This window comes from Rhinoderma darwinii, chromosome 11 (genome assembly GCF_050947455.1).
Source record: "Rhinoderma darwinii isolate aRhiDar2 chromosome 11, aRhiDar2.hap1, whole genome shotgun sequence".
In the NCBI taxonomy this organism is placed as follows: Eukaryota; Metazoa; Chordata; class Amphibia; order Anura; family Rhinodermatidae; genus Rhinoderma; species Rhinoderma darwinii.
Genome location: NC_134697.1, coordinates 95,970,382 through 95,984,784, shown reverse-complemented (window position 1 = coordinate 95,984,784; position 14,403 = coordinate 95,970,382). Strand labels below are relative to the sequence as shown.

At 43.6% G+C, this 14,403-nt stretch overlaps 1 protein-coding gene across 1 annotated transcript in view; it reads right to left on the bottom strand.

The window, feature by feature from the left end:
* LOC142663082 (membrane-spanning 4-domains subfamily A member 4D-like) overlaps positions 1-14,403 on the bottom strand; it is an 86,583-nt gene that overhangs the window by 65,227 nt on the left and 6,953 nt on the right. The gene's annotated exons all lie outside the window — the stretch shown is intronic.

Below are 14,403 nucleotides of genomic sequence, written 5' to 3'. Positions count from 1 at the left end.
CACAATCACCAAGTACACAATCTCCAAGCGCACAATTACCAAGCGCACAATCACCAAGCGCAAAATCACCAAGCACACAATCACCAAGTACACAATAATCAAGTACACAATCACCAAGCACACAATCATGAAGTACAAAATCACCAAGCACACAATCACCAAGCGCACAATCACCAAGCACACAATCACCAAGTACACAATCACCAAGCACACAATCACCAAGTGCACAATCACCAAGCACACAATCACCAAGCACACAATCACCAAGTACAGAATCACGAAGTACACAATCACCAAGCACACAATCACCAAGTACACAATCACCAAGCACACAATCACCAAGTGCACAATCACCAAGCGCACAATCACCAAGCACACAATCACCAAGCGCAAAATCACCAAGTACAGAATCATGAAGTACACAATCACCAAGCACACAATCACCAAGTACACAATCACCAAGTACACAATCACCAAGCACACAATCACCAAGTACAGAATCACGAAGTACACAATCACCAAGCACACAATCACCAAGCACACAATCACCAAGCACACAATCACCAAGCACACAATCACCAAGTGCACAATCACCAAGCGCACAATCACCAAGCACACAATCACCAAGCGCAAAATCACCAAGCACACAATCACCAAGTACACAATCACCAAGCACACTATCATGAAGTACACAATCACCAAGTACACAATCACCAAGCACACAATCAACAAGAACAGAATCACCAAGCACACAATCACCAAGCACACAATCACCAAGTACAGAATCACCAAGCACACAATCACCAAGCACACAATCACCAAGCGCACAATCACCAAGTACACAATCACAAAGCACACAATCACCAAGTACAGAATCACGAAGTACACAATCACCAAGCACACAATCACCAAGTACAGAATCATGAAGTACACAATCACCAAGCACACAAGCACACAATCACCAAGTACACAATCACCAAGCGCACAATTACCAAGCGCACAATCACCAAGCGCAAAATCACCAAGCACACAATCACCAAGTACACAATAATCAAGTACACAATCACCAAGCACACAATCATGAAGTACACAATCACCAAGCACACAATCACCAAGCGCACAATCACCAAGCACACAATCACCAAGTACACAATCACCAAGCACACAATCACCAAGTGCACAATCACCAAGCACACAATCACCAAGCACACAATCACCAAGTACAGAATCACGAAGTACACAATCACCAAGCACACAATCAACAAGAACAGAATCACCAAGCACACAATCACCAAGCACACAATCACCAAGTACAGAATCACCAAGCACACAATCACCAAGTACACAATAATCAAGTACACAATCACCAAGCACACAATCATGAAGTACACAATCACCAAGCACACAATCACCAAGTGCACAATCACCAAGCACACAATCACCAAGTACACAATCACCAAGTGCACAATCACCAAGCACACAATCACCAAGCACACAATCACCAAGTACAGAATCACGAAGTACACAATCACCAAGCACACAATCACCAAGTACACAATCACCAAGCACACAATCACCAAGTGCACAATCACCAAGTGCACAATCACCAAGCAGACAATCACCAAGCGCAAAATCACCAAGCACACAATCACCAAGTACACAATCACCAAGCACACTATCATGAAGTGCACAATCACCAAGCGCACAATCACCAAGTACACAATAACCAAGTACACAATCACAAAGCACACAATCACCAAGTACACAATCACCAAGCACACAATCACCAAGTACAGAATAACCAAGTACACAATCACCAAGCACACAATCACCAAGCACACAATCACCAAGCGCACAATCACCAAGCACACAATCACCAAGTGAAAAATCACCAAGTACACAATAACCTAGTACACAGTCACCAAGCACACAATCATGAAGTACACAATAACCAAGCGCACAATCACCAAGCGCACAATCACCAAGCACAATATCACCAAGCACACAATCACCAAGCACACAATCACCAAGCATACAATCACAAAGTACACAATAACCAAGCACACAATCACCAAGTACACAATCACCAAGCGCACAATCACCAAGCGCACAATCACCAAGCGCAAAATCAACAAGTACAAAATCACGAAGTACACAATCACCAAGCACACAATCAACAAGAACAGAATCACCAAGCACACAATCACCAAGCACACAATCACCAAGTACAGAATCACGAAGTACACAATCACCAAGCGCACAATCACCAAGTACAGAATCATGAAGTACACAATCACCAAGCACACAAGCACACAATCACCAAGTACACAATCTCCAAGCGCACAATTACCAAGCGCACAATCACCAAGCGCAAAATCACCAAGCACACAATCACCAAGTACACAATAATCAAGTACACAATCACCAAGCACACAATCATGAAGTACACAATCACCAAGCACACAATCACCAAGCGCACAATCACCAAGCACACAATCACCAAGTACACAATCAACAAGCACACAATCACCAAGTGCACAATCACCAAGCACACAATCACCAAGCACACAATCACCAAGTACAGAATCACGAAGTACACAATCACCAAGCACACAATCACCAAGTACACAATCACCAAGCACATAATCACCAAGTGCACAATCACCAAGCGCACAATCACCAAGCACAGGATCACCAAGCGCAAAATCACCAAGTACAGAATCACCAAGTGCACAATCACCAAGCGCACAATCACCAAGCGCAATATCACCAAGCACACAATCACCAAGTACACAATCACCAAGCACACTATCATGAAGTACACAATCACGAAGTACACAATCACCAAGCACACAATCAACAAGAACAGAATCACCAAGCACACAATCACCAAGCACACAATCACCAAGTACAGAATCACCAAGCACACAATCACCAAGCACACAATCACCAAGCGCACAATCACCAAGTACACAATCACAAAGCACACAATCACCAAGTACAGAATCACGAAGTACACAATCACCAAGCACACAATCACCAAGTACAGAATCATGAAGTACACAATCACCAAGCACACAAGCACACAATCACCAAGTACACAATCACCAAGCGCACAATTACCAAGCGCACAATCACCAAGCGCAAAATCACCAAGCACACAATCACCAAGTACACAATAATCAAGTACACAATCACCAAGCACACAATCATGAAGTACACAATCACCAAGCACACAATCACCAAGCACACAATCACCAAGCGCACAATCACCAAGCACACAATCACCAAGTACACAATCACCAAGCACACAATCACCAAGTGCACAATCACCAAGCACACAATCACCAAGCACACAATCACCAAGTACAGAATCACGAAGTACACAATCACCAAGCACACAATCAACAAGAACAGAATCACCAAGCACACAATCACCAAGCACACAATCACCAAGTACAGAATCACCAAGCACACAATCACCAAGTACACAATAATCAAGTACACAATCACCAAGCACACAATCATGAAGTACACAATCACCAAGCACACAATCACCAAGCGCACAATCACCAAGCACACAATCACCAAGTACACAATCACCAAGCACACAATCACCAAGTGCACAATCACCAAGCACACAATCACCAAGCACACAATCACCAAGTACAGAATCACGAAGTACACAATCACCAAGCACACAATCACCAAGTACACAATCACCAAGCACACAATCACCAAGTGCACAATCACCAAGCGCACAATCACCATGCACACAATCACCAAGCACACAATCACCAAGTACAGAATCACGAAGTACACAATCACCAAGCACACAATCACCAAGTACACAATCACCAAGCACACAATCACCAAGTGCACAATCACCAAGTGCACAATCACCAAGCACACAATCACCAAGCGCAAAATCACCAAGCACACAATCACCAAGTACACAATCACCAAGCATACTATCATGAAGTGCACAATCACCAAGCGCACAATCACCAAGTACACAATAACCAAGTACACAATCACCAAGCACACAATCACCAAGTACACAATCACCAAGCACACAATCACCAAGCACAAAATCACCAAGTACAGAATCACGGAGTATACAATCACCAAGCACACAATCACCAAGCACACAATCACCAAGTGCACAATCACCAAGCACACAATCACCAAGCACACAATCACCAAGTACAGAATCACGAAGTACACAATCACCAAGCACACAATCACCAAGTACACAATCACCAAGCACACAATCACCAAGTGCACAATCACCAAGCGCACAATCACCAAGCACACAATCACCAAGCGCAAAATCACCAAGCACACAATCACCAAGTACACAATCACCAAGCACACTATCATGAAGTGCACAATCACCAAGCGCACAATCACCAAGTACACAATAACCAAGTACACAATCACCAAGCACACAATCACCAAGTACACAATCACCAAGCACACAATCACCAAGTACAGAATAATCAAGTACACAATCACAAAGCACACAATCACCAAGCACACAATCACCAAGCACACAATCACCAAGTGCAAAATCACCAAGTACACAATAACCTAGTACACAGTCACCAAGCACACAATCATGAAGTACACAATAACCAAGCGCACAATCACCAAGCGCACAATCACCAAGCACAATATCACCAAGCACACAATCACCAATCACACAATCACAAAGTACACAATCACCAAGCACACAATCACCAAGTACACAATCACCAAGCGCACAATCACCAAGCGCACAATCACCAAGCGCAAAATCAACAAGTACAAAATCACGAAGTACACAATCACCAAGCACACAATCAACAAGAACAGAATCACCAAGCACACAATCACCAAGCACACAATCACCAAGTACAGAATCACCAAGCACACAATCACCAAGTGCAAAATCACCAAGTACACAATAACCTAGTACACAGTCACCAAGCACACAATCACCAAGTACAGAATCACGAAGTACACAATCACCAAGCACACAATCACCAAGTGCAGAATCATGAAGTACACAATCACCAAGCACACAAGCACACAATCACCAAGTACACAATCTCCAAGCGCACAATTACCAAGCGCACAATCACCAAGCGCAAAATCACCAAGCACACAATCACCAAGTACACAATAATCAAGTACACAATCACCAAGCACACAATCATGAAGTACACAATCACCAAGCACACAATCACCAAGCGCACAATCACCAAGCACACAATCACCAAGTACACAATCACCAAGCACACAATCACCAAGTGCACAATCACCAAGCACACAATCACCAAGCACACAATCACCAAGTACAGAATCACGAAGTACACAATCACCAAGCACACAATCACCAAGTACACAATCACCAAGCACACAATCACCAAGTGCACAATCACCAAGCGCACAATCACCAAGCACACAATCACCAAGCGCAAAATCACCAAGTACAGAATCATGAAGTACACAATCACCAAGCACACAATCACCAAGTACACAATCACCAAGTACACAATCACCAAGCACACAATCACCAAGTACAGAATCACGAAGTACACAATCACCAAGCACACAATCACCAAGCACACAATCACCAAGCACACAATCACCAAGCACACAATCACCAAGCACACAATCACCAAGTGCACAATCACCAAGCGCACAATCACCAAGCACACAATCACCAAGCGCAAAATCACCAAGCACACAATCACCAAGTACACAATCACCAAGCACACTATCATGAAGTACACAATCACGAAGTACACAATCACCAAGCACACAATCAACAAGAACAGAATCACCAAGCACACAATCACCAAGCACACAATCACCAAGTACAGAATCACCAAGCACACAATCACCAAGCACACAATCACCAAGCGCACAATCACCAAGTACACAATCACAAAGCACACAATCACCAAGTACAGAATCACGAAGTACACAATCACCAAGCACACAATCACCAAGTACAGAATCATGAAGTACACAATCACCAAGCACACAAGCACACAATCACCAAGTACACAATCACCAAGCGCACAATTACCAAGCGCACAATCACCAAGCGCAAAATCACCAAGCACACAATCACCAAGTACACAATAATGAAGTACACAATCACCAAGCACACAATCATGAAGTACACAATCACCAAGCACACAATCACCAAGCGCACAATCACCAAGCACACAACCACCAAGTACACAATCACCAAGCACACAATCACCAAGTGCACAATCACCAAGCACACAATCACCAAGCACACAATCACCAAGTACAGAATCACGAAGTACACAATCACCAAGCACACAATCAACAAGAACAGAATCACCAAGCACACAATCACCAAGCACACAATCACCAAGTACAGAATCACCAAGCACACAATCACCAAGTACACAATAATCAAGTACACAATCACCAAGCACACAATCATGAAGTACACAATCACCAAGCACACAATCACCAAGTGCACAATCACCAAGCACACAATCACCAAGTACACAATCACCAAGCACACAATCACCAAGTGCACAATCACCAAGCACACAATCACCAAGCACACAATCACCAAGTACAGAATCACGAAGTACACAATCACCAAGCACACAATCACCAAGTACACAATCACCAAGCACACAATCACCAAGTGCACAATCACCAAGTGCACAATCACCAAGCACACAATCACCAAGCGCAAAATCACCAAGCACACAATCACCAAGTACACAATCACCTAGCACACTATCATGAAGTGCACAATCACCAAGCGCACAATCACCAAGTACACAATAACCAAGTACACAATCACCAAGCACACAATCACCAAGTACACAATCACCAAGCACACAATCACCAAGTACAGAATAACCAAGTACACAATCACCAAGCACACAATCACCAAGCACACAATCACCAAGCGCACAATCACCAAGCACACAATCACCAAGTGAAAAATCACCAAGTACACAATAACCTAGTACACAGTCACCAAGCACACAATCATGAAGTACACAATAACCAAGCGCACAATCACCAAGCGCACAATCACCAAGCACAATATCACCAAGCACACAATCACCAAGCACACAATCACCAAGCATACAATCACAAAGTACACAATAACCAAGCACACAATCACCAAGTACACAATCACCAAGCGCACAATCACCAAGCGCACAATCACCAAGCGCAAAATCAACAAGTACAAAATCACGAAGTACACAATCACCAAGCACACAATCAACAAGAACAGAATCACCAAGCACACAATCACCAAGCACACAATCACCAAGTACAGAATCACCAAGCACACAATCACCAAGCACACAATCACCAAGCGCACAATCACCAAGTACACAATCACCAAGCACACAATCACCAAGTACAGAATCACGAAGTACACAATCACCAAGCACACAATCACCAAGTACAGAATCATGAAGTACACAATCACCAAGCACACAAGCACACAATCACCAAGTGCACAATCACCAAGCGCACAATCACCAAGCACACAATCACCAAGCGCAAAATCACCAAGCACACAATCACCAAGTACACAATCACCAAGCGCACTATCATGAAGTACACAATCACCAAGCACACAATCACTAATCGCACAATCACCAAGCACACAATCGCCAAGCACACAATCACGAAGCACACAATCACCAAGTACACGATCACCAAGCACACAATCACCAAGCGCACAATCACCAAGCGCACAATCACCAAGCGCAATATTACCAAGCACACAATCACCAAGTACACAATAACCAAGTACACAATCACCAAGCACACAATCATGAAGTACACAATCACCAAGTACACAATCACCAAGTACAGAATCACCAAGCACAGAATCATCAAGTGCACAATCACCAAGTACACATTCACCAAGCACACAATCACCAAGTACACAATCTCCAAGCGCACAATTACCAAGCGCACAATCACCAAGCGCAAAATCACCAAGCACACAATCACCAAGTACACAATAATCAAGTACACAATCACCAAGCACACAATCATGAAGTACACAATCACCAAGCACACAATCACCAAGCGCACAATCACCAAGCACACAATCACCAAGTACACAATCACCAAGCACACAATCACCAAGTGCACAATCACCAAGCACACAATCACCAAGCACACAATCACCAAGTACAGAATCACGAAGTACACAATCACCAAGCACACAATCACCAAGTACACAATCACCAAGCACACAATCACCAAGTGCACAATCACCAAGCGCACAATCACCAAGCACACAATCACCAAGCGCAAAATCACCAAGTACAGAATCATGAAGTACACAATCACCAAGCACACAATCACCAAGTACACAATCACCAAGTACACAATCACCAAGCACACAATCACCAAGTACAGAATCACGAAGTACACAATCACCAAGCACACAATCACCAAGCACACAATCACCAAGCACACAATCACCAAGCACACAATCACCAAGTGCACAATCACCAAGCGCACAATCACCAAGCACACAATCACCAAGCGCAAAATCACCAAGCACACAATCACCAAGTACACAATCACCAAGCACACTATCATGAAGTACACAATCACGAAGTACACAATCACCAAGCACACAATCAACAAGAACAGAATCACCAAGCACACAATCACCAAGCACACAATCACCAAGTACAGAATCACCAAGCACACAATCACCAAGCACACAATCACCAAGCGCACAATCACCAAGTACACAATCACCAAGCACACAATCACCAAGTACAGAATCACGAAGTACACAATCACCAAGCACACAATCACCAAGTACAGAATCATGAAGTACACAATCACCAAGCACACAAGCACACAATCACCAAGTACACAATCACCAAGCGCACAATTACCAAGCGCACAATCACCAAGCGCAAAATCACCAAGCACACAATCACCAAGTACACAATAATCAAGTACACAATCACCAAGCACACAATCATGAAGTACACAATCACCAAGCACACAATCACCAAGCGCACAATCACCAAGCACACAATCACCAAGTACACAATCACCAAGCACACAATCACCAAGTGCACAATCACCAAGCACACAATCACCAAGCACACAATCACCAAGTACAGAATCACGAAGTACACAATCACCAAGCACACAATCAACAAGAACAGAATCACCAAGCACACAATCACCAAGCACACAATCACCAAGTACAGAATCACCAAGCACACAATCACCAAGTACACAATAATCAAGTACACAATCACCAAGCACACAATCATGAAGTACACAATCACCAAGCACACAATCACCAAGTGCACAATCACCAAGCACACAATCACCAAGTACACAATCACCAAGCACACAATCACCAAGTGCACAATCACCAAGCACACAATCACCAAGCACACAATCACCAAGTACAGAATCACGAAGTACACAATCACCAAGCACACAATCACCAAGTACACAATCACCAAGCACACAATCACCAAGTGCACAATCACCAAGTGCACAATCACCAAGCACACAATCACCAAGCGCAAAATCACCAAGCACACAATCACCAAGTACACAATCACCAAGCACACTATCATGAAGTGCACAATCACCAAGCGCACAATCACCAAGTACACAATAACCAAGTACACAATCACCAAGCACACAATCACCAAGTACACAATCACCAAGCACACAATCACCAAGTACAGAATAACCAAGTACACAATCACCAAGCACACAATCACCAAGCACACAATCACCAAGCGCACAATCACCAAGCACACAATCACCAAGTGAAAAATCACCAAGTACACAATAACCTAGTACACAGTCACCAAGCACACAATCATGAAGTACACAATAACCAAGCGCACAATCACCAAGCGCACAATCACCAAGCACAATATCACCAAGCACACAATCACCAAGCACACAATCACCAAGCATACAATCACAAAGTACACAATAACCAAGCACACAATCACCAAGTACACAATCACCAAGCGCACAATCACCAAGCGCACAATCACCAAGCGCAAAATCAACAAGTACAAAATCACGAAGTACACAATCACCAAGCACACAATCAACAAGAACAGAATCACCAAGCACACAATCACCAAGCACACAATCACCAAGTACAGAATCACCAAGCACACAATCACCAAGCACACAATCACCAAGCGCACAATCACCAAGTACACAATCACCAAGCACACAATCACCAAGTACAGAATCACGAAGTACACAATCACCAAGCACACAATCACCAAGTACAGAATCATGAAGTACACAATCACCAAGCACACAAGCACACAATCACCAAGTGCACAATCACCAAGCGCACAATCACCAAGCACACAATCACCAAGCGCAAAATCACCAAGCACACAATCACCAAGTACACAATCACCAAGCGCACTATCATGAAGTACACAATCACCAAGCACACAATCACTAATCGCACAATCACCAAGCACACAATCACCAAGCACACAATCACGAAGCACACAATCACCAAGTACACGATCACCAAGCACACAATCACCAAGCGCACAATCACCAAGCGCACAATCACCAAGCGCAATATTACCAAGCACACAATCACCAAGTACACAATAACCAAGTACACAATCACCAAGCACACAATCATGAAGTACACAATCACCAAGTACACAATCACCAAGTACAGAATCACCAAGCACAGAATCATCAAGTGCACAATCACCAAGTACACATTCACCAAGCACACAATCACCAAGTACACAATCTCCAAGCGCACAATTACCAAGCGCACAATCACCAAGCGCAAAATCACCAAGCACACAATCACCAAGTACACAATAATCAAGTACACAATCACCAAGCACACAATCATGAAGTACACAATCACCAAGCACACAATCACCAAGCGCACAATCACCAAGCACACAATCACCAAGTACACAATCACCAAGCACACAATCACCAAGTGCACAATCACCAAGCACACAATCACCAAGCACACAATCACCAAGTACAGAATCACGAAGTACACAATCACCAAGCACACAATCACCAAGTACACAATCACCAAGCACACAATCACCAAGTGCACAATCACCAAGCGCACAATCACCAAGCACACAATCACCAAGCGCAAAATCACCAAGTACAGAATCATGAAGTACACAATCACCAAGCACACAATCACCAAGTACACAATCACCAAGTACACAATCACCAAGCACACAATCACCAAGTACAGAATCACGAAGTACACAATCACCAAGCACACAATCACCAAGCACACAATCACCAAGCACACAATCACCAAGCACACAATCACCAAGCACACAATCACCAAGTGCACAATCACCAAGCGCACAATCACCAAGCACACAATCACCAAGCGCAAAATCACCAAGCACACAATCACCAAGTACACAATCACCAAGCACACTATCATGAAGTACACAATCACGAAGTACACAATCACCAAGCACACAATCAACAAGAACAGAATCACCAAGCACACAATCACCAAGCACACAATCACCAAGTACAGAATCACCAAGCACACAATCACCAAGCACACAATCACCAAGCGCACAATCACCAAGTACACAATCACAAAGCACACAATCACCAAGTACAGAATCACGAAGTACACAATCACCAAGCACACAATCACCAAGTACAGAATCATGAAGTACACAATCACCAAGCACACAAGCACACAATCACCAAGTACACAATCACCAAGCGCACAATTACCAAGCGCACAATCACCAAGCGCAAAATCACCAAGCACACAATCACCAAGTACACAATAATCAAGTACACAATCACCAAGCACACAATCATGAAGTACACAATCACCAAGCACACAATCACCAAGCGCACAATCACCAAGCACACAATCACCAAGTACACAATCACCAAGCACACAATCACCAAGTGCACAATCACCAAGCACACAATCACCAAGCACACAATCACCAAGTACAGAATCACGAAGTACACAATCACCAAGCACACAATCAACAAGAACAGAATCACCAAGCACACAATCACCAAGCACACAATCACCAAGTACAGAATCACCAAGCACACAATCACCAAGTACACAATAATCAAGTACACAATCACCAAGCACACAATCATGAAGTACACAATCACCAAGCACACAATCACCAAGTGCACAATCACCAAGCACACAATCACCAAGTACACAATCACCAAGCACACAATCACCAAGTGCACAATCACCAAGCACACAATCACCAAGCACACAATCACCAAGTACAGAATCACGAAGTACACAATCACCAAGCACACAATCACCAAGTACACAATCACCAAGCACACAATCACCAAGTGCACAATCACCAAGTGCACAATCACCAAGCACACAATCACCAAGCGCAAAATCACCAAGCACACAATCACCAAGTACACAATCACCAAGCACACTATCATGAAGTGCACAATCACCAAGCGCACAATCACCAAGTACACAATAACCAAGTACACAATCACCAAGCACACAATCACCAAGTACACAATCACCAAGCACACAATCACCAAGTACAGAATAACCAAGTACACAATCACCAAGCACACAATCACCAAGCACACAATCACCAAGCGCACAATCACCAAGCACACAATCACCAAGTGAAAAATCACCAAGTACACAATAACCTAGTACACAGTCACCAAGCACACAATCATGAAGTACACAATAACCAAGCGCACAATCACCAAGCGCACAATCACCAAGCACAATATCACCAAGCACACAATCACCAAGCACACAATCACCAAGCATACAATCACAAAGTACACAATAACCAAGCACACAATCACCAAGTACACAATCACAAAGCGCACAATCACCAAGCGCACAATCACCAAGCGCAAAATCAACAAGTACAAAATCACGAAGTACACAATCACCAAGCACACAATCAACAAGAACAGAATCACCAAGCACACAATCACCAAGCACACAATCACCAAGTACAGAATCACCAAGCACACAATCACCAAGCACACAATCACCAAGCGCACAATCACCAAGTACACAATCACCAAGCACACAATCACCAAGTACAGAATCACGAAGTACACAATCACCAAGCACACAATCACCAAGTACAGAATCATGAAGTACACAATCACCAAGCACACAAGCACACAATCACCAAGTGCACAATCACCAAGCGCACAATCACCAAGCACACAATCACCAAGCGCAAAATCACCAAGCACACAATCACCAAGTACACAATCACCAAGCGCACTATCATGAAGTACACAATCACCAAGCACACAATCACTAAGCGCACAATCACCAAGCACACAATCACCAAGCACACAATCACGAAGCACACAATCACCAAGTACACGATCACCAAGCACACAATCACCAAGCGCACAATCACCAAGCGCACAATCACCAAGCGCAATATTACCAAGCACACAATCACCAAGTACACAATAACCAAGTACACAATCACCAAGCACACAATCATGAAGTACACAATCACCAAGTACACAATCACCAAGTACAGAATCACCAAGCACAGAATCATCAAGTGCACAATCACCAAGTACACATTCACCAAGCACACAATCACCAAGTACACAATCACCAAGTACACAATCACCAAGTACACAATCACCAAGTACACAATCACCAAGTACACAATCACCAAGCACAAAATCACCAAGCACACAATCACCAAGTACAGAATCACCAAGCACATACTCACTATGCACACAATCACCAAGTACAGAATCACCAAAAACACAATCACCAAGTACAGAATCACCAAGCACACAATCACCAAGCACACAATCACCAAGTACAGAATCACCAAGCACAAAATCACCAAGCGCACAATCACCAAGCGCACAATCACCAAGTACACAATCACCAAGCACACAATCACCAAGTACAGAATCACGAAGTACACAATCACCAAGCACACAATCACCAAGTACAGAATCATGAAGTACACAATCACCAAGCACACAAGCACACAATCACCAAGTGCACAATCACCAAGCGCACAATCACCAAGCACACAATCACCAAGCGCAAAATCACCAAGCACACAATCACCAAGTACACAATCACCAAGCGCACTATCATGAAGTACACAATCACCAAGCACACAATCACTAAGCGCACAATCACCAAGCACACAATCACCAAGCACACAATCACGAAGCACACAATCACCAAGTACACGATCACCAAGCACACAATCACCAAGCGCACAATCACCAAGCGCACAATCACCAAGCGCAATATTACCAAGCACACAATCACCAAGTACACAATAACCAAGTACACAATCACCAAGCACACAA